The 4,752-nt window shown below is 35.1% G+C and overlaps 1 non-coding gene across 1 annotated transcript; it reads right to left on the bottom strand.

Annotated features, from left to right (window-relative positions):
• Window positions 1–244: 244 nt before the first annotated feature.
• Window positions 245–348, bottom strand: LOC111723110. The gene has a single exon (XR_002771727.1). It is a non-coding gene; the product is annotated as a U6 spliceosomal RNA (small nuclear RNA).
• Between the last annotated feature and the right edge of the window lie 4,404 nt (window positions 349–4,752).

Consider the following 4,752-nt stretch of genomic DNA (forward strand, 5'->3'; position numbering starts at 1 on the left):
AAATTAATCGAAGTTTTCCTCATTAATGTATCTGCTACTTTGATTCAAAAGACTTGAATTCAGAGCCATTACGTAAAATGATTTGCTGACATATGTCTTCATAGTGGGCATCAATACTGGAAACTTGAGAGTAATTTATTTTTATTTTTCATTCTAAGTCATTCTAAAGTGAAAGTAAACATTCCAAACTTGTTGGTTCTGTTTATATTTCTTCATTTCTTTTTTTTTTTCCAGTTTGAAAACAAAAAATATAAAACACTTCATGAATTTGCATGTTATCCTTGTGCAGGGGTCATGCTAATCTCTGTATCATTCCAGTTTTAGTGTATGTGCTGCTGAAGCGAGAACTATTTCTTCATTTCTTATTCTAATATCACCATGAAGAATTTAGCATGGTGTTTATAATTTTTATAAGAAAGATTTATCTGACAGTTAATATTTTTAAAATATCTACAATAACCATCTGCTGTTTCTTTCCCAAACTTAAAATTTTTTGCCTAATAAGAGATTCACCTTATCTTTTGCAATGAAAAATTTTCATTTTGTGAGCATGAACCAAATCTTTACTTCTGAATCTCAAATTCTCTTGCTAGTGGCTTGCTATTCTATTTCACTTCTAAGAGCTGGCCAGTGTCTTATATCTGTTGAAGTCAGACTATTCTATGGCTGCTTTGACTCTGCTGTTCATTATGGTAACCATGCCCATGTAGCCTTTGGCAATTTAATGTTGCCACTTGGCCTTTCCCTCCCCAGGGTCCAATTACCCCCATTACATTTAGTTTTTCCCATTCAGTGATCACAGACCACACTCTTATGTCAGTCTACAGAGAAGAGGGATCACAAAGCTCTTCAATAATGTCAAAACTCTTCTTATAAATTATTTCTCATATGAGTAGTAAAAGGTATGCCTCTGGACCCTTTTGGTGTGAGTGAATACATTTTAACTACAAATTATCCTTAATATTCCAGTTTCCCTAAGCCTTTGTATCTCTTCCTTTACATTAAACCAAACCAGGTCAGGCTCACATCATAAACTCTCAAATCAGCAGATGGCTAGTGTGGATGCAGAGGAAGAAACACTCATAAACTTTTGGTGAGACTACAAACTAGTTTGACTTCATAAAAAGTGCATAGAAATCCCTCAAAGAACTTACAGTAGACCTGCCATTTAGTCCTGCAATCCCACTGCTGGATATTTACCCCAAAAAAGACATTTTATGAAAAAGATATCTGCTCTCAAATGTTTGTAGCAGCACAATTCACAATCACAAAGATGTGGAAACAACACAAGTGTCCATCAATTCCTGGATCAATCAATAAAATGTGGTATGTGTATGTCATGGAATTCTATTCAGCCATAAGAAGGATGCTGATCTAGTATCTTTTGTAACAACCTGGATGGAATTATAGACCATCCTCCTAAGTATTGCAAAAATGGAAAACAAATACCAGATGTACTCAGTACTTAATTGGAACTAGTTAATTAGCACAATTGTGCTTATCTGGAAGCAAAATTCAGTAAAATTTAAGAGGCTGTGGGGAGGGGAGAAGGAGATAGGCAAGTTTCACTTACTGGGTACATTGCAAACTTTCTGAGTGAAGGATACAACTGTAACTTTGCTTAAAACATACATACTAATATGAAGCCAGTAGATGAACCAATACACACCCACACAAGAGAAAAACTCAATTCAATTCAAGTTGGGGGAAGAGGGGAGGGAGGAAAATGAAGGAAGGAGAATTGGTGTGCTCCGACCTAATGGGTGCAATGTAAGGTTATATGGCACACCCCCTGAGTGTGGAATACAACTACAACAGGGACTTTACCTAAACATGCAAACACTGTAACCTAATTGTTTGTATCCTCATATTAGTCTGAAATAAAAAAATAAAATAAAATAATTTAAAACACGTACAAAAACAAACTATGTAATCAAAACATGTGTGATCCCACAATATTATGAAATGTAAAAAAATTAAAAATAATTAAAAATAAACTTGTACTTGAGATGTCCTACCTTTCACAGCCAAACCAATGTATGCCTTCCATACACTAATTTACAACTTTACTTGTATTTCCTATCTCCCTGAAATGTATAAAACTAAACTGCAACCCAACCACTGCTAGTCCATTTATTCAACTTCCTGATGGAGGCTACAGGCAATGGTCCTCAAATTTGGCTCAGACTAAACTTCTTTAAATTATTTTACAGAGTTCTGTTTCTTTCCATTGAAAAAGTTAAGACAGAAGAATAAAGGATAATGGAAAGAAGATGAAAGTTAAAGGCTATCATGACTTTGATCTATGATATCTATTAATCAATAGAAAATGTATTCAGTTCTGACCGTACTGTGTAAATATGCAGATAATATATAAAAGATAAAGGGAGCAGCATAAAAAAATAAAAAAGGACTTCATTATTTAAAAAAAATAAATTATTACTTGAACAGTATAAGAGGAAAGGTTCTAGATCAAATGACAAAAGTCTAATTTGAGTCATGGTCTCTTAATCAATTCCAAAATGTAAACCAATTTATAGTCCCAGTGCCCTAAAAAAGAAGAGGCCATTTCCCCTAGTAGACAGATTTGCTACACTGCTAAAAATTTATATTTTTAATCTATCTCTGAGACTTCTCCAAAGAAATCTACAGATTTTCTCTACAGTAACTGCCCATTGAGGAAAGGAAAATAATTATACCTGTTGGGAACTACTGAACATGGATACTAATTATTGGAGTTCCAAAACATCACTTTGCTTCACCAGTCAGAGTAGGGGCTTGTGAAAGTCAGGTGATTCATAGAGTATTGTTCAGGTCTGTCTCCTCACAGTGGGCCCAGTGGGTTGCTGAACCCACCCCATGGTATAATTAAATACATAATTAAAATAGATATACTCAGCACACTTAGCAGTTTGTAGGATCCCCATATTCATTCTTGGACCTTTGGATTATGGGTATTATGTTGTGAAAGCTTAAGCAGAAATAACTAGGACTTCTGCTATGTAGGAAAATATTAACCAAAAGAAATCTTACATTTCTGGAAGAATTGTGGAGATTATAGATTGTGACTGTTACCATCAAGGGCTTGAATGATGCTGGGGTGGTGAATCCTACCGCATCTCCATTTAACTCATCTGTTGGAGCTTTGTAGAAGACAGAAGGATCCTGGACAATAACAGTGGATTGTATTAAACCTAACCAGGTTATAACTCTCATTATAGTGGCTGTATCAGATATGGCTTCATTGCTTGAGTAAATTAGCACATCTTCCTTTAGCTGATATGCAGCTAGTAACCTGGTAAATGCTTTATTTCATGGCACCTGTTAGTAAAAATCATGAGAACAAGTCTGCTTTCAGTTAGTAAGGCCAGCAAGAAACTTTCATTATCATCCTTCAGCTCTTTGTCATAATATAGTTTATAAGGATCTCGATTACTTATCCCTTCCACAATATAGTAGACTGGTACATTGATGCTATAATGTTGATTCAATCTAGTGAGTTGAAATCAGCAACCACTGTGGATTTATTAGGACATTTACATGTCAGAAGGTGAGAAATAAATTCAACAATTCACAAACTTTCTACCTCAGTGAAATCTCCAGTAGTCAAGACATCCTTCTAAGGTGAAGCATAAATCATTGCACCACTCTCTCCCACAACCAAGAAAGAGGCACAATGCCTACTGGAGTACTTTGGACTTTGGAGGCAATGACTCCTTCATTTGGATGTGTTACTCCTGTCCACATACTAGCCTTTGTAGTCAGACCTAACTATGCTGTTGGCTTTCCTGGATATGGACTTCTCAGCTTCTATGATAGCATGAGCCAATTATAAATAACATATAAATACATAAAACATATAAAAAAGTTTATATATATTATACATTCTGCATCTACTTTATATATATGTGTGTATGTGTGTGTATTCTATTGATATTTGTTTCTCTGAATTGGTTCTGTTTCCCTGATACAAGTTTCATCTTCTCGTATAATCTACCACCAACTCTTCGAAAATGCCACAAATCATGAGAATTTGATGGTAAAATGGTCTTGATGAGCAAGTGATTTGCCAGTTAAGTAATTCATGCCTACAAAAGGAAGTTATTTTCTACAATAATTTTTATGGATTTTTAAAAAACTTTATTCAAATTAATATGAAAGTACAATTTTTAGGTTACATTGTTCTCACTTCCACTTCAAAGTTCCATTTGTAGAAGAGTTCCTCACCCAGGGGGCGTGTTATACATGCTCACAATTTGCACATTAGCTGAGATCCCACTTATGCCCTTCCTCCTTGTGCCATACGTCTTCCCCCTCTCCCTGTGTCCTCTTCTCTGTATCCCAGAACTGGATTATATTAGTGTTTTATTGTTCTTAAGATCAAGTAATTGTTTATATATTGATTTCATATTAGTATGGAGTACATTGGATTTTTATGGATCTTGGAATGACAGGGTCTCTCTTATGTCACCCAGACTGGAATGTGGTGGTATAATCATAGCTCACTGCAGCCTCCCAGTCCTAGGCTCAGTGATCCTCCTAGTTTAGACTCCTGAGTAACTGGGTCTACAGGAAGGCGTCACCATGTGCTGTTTATTTACCATAAGGAAAACTCTGTTTTCCTGAGAGAAGCCGAGTAGATAAATAACTTGTACAGAGAAATAGATTTTCAGAAAGTTCCACAAACAAATAATACATTAAAATAATTTTATATTGGTTTAAATTTTTTTGCTGAATTTATTCTTAAACCTG

This window comes from Otolemur garnettii, unplaced genomic scaffold (assembly GCF_000181295.1).
Source record: "Otolemur garnettii isolate 467f Iridium unplaced genomic scaffold, OtoGar3 scaffold00007, whole genome shotgun sequence".
In the NCBI taxonomy this organism is placed as follows: Eukaryota; Metazoa; Chordata; class Mammalia; order Primates; family Galagidae; genus Otolemur; species Otolemur garnettii.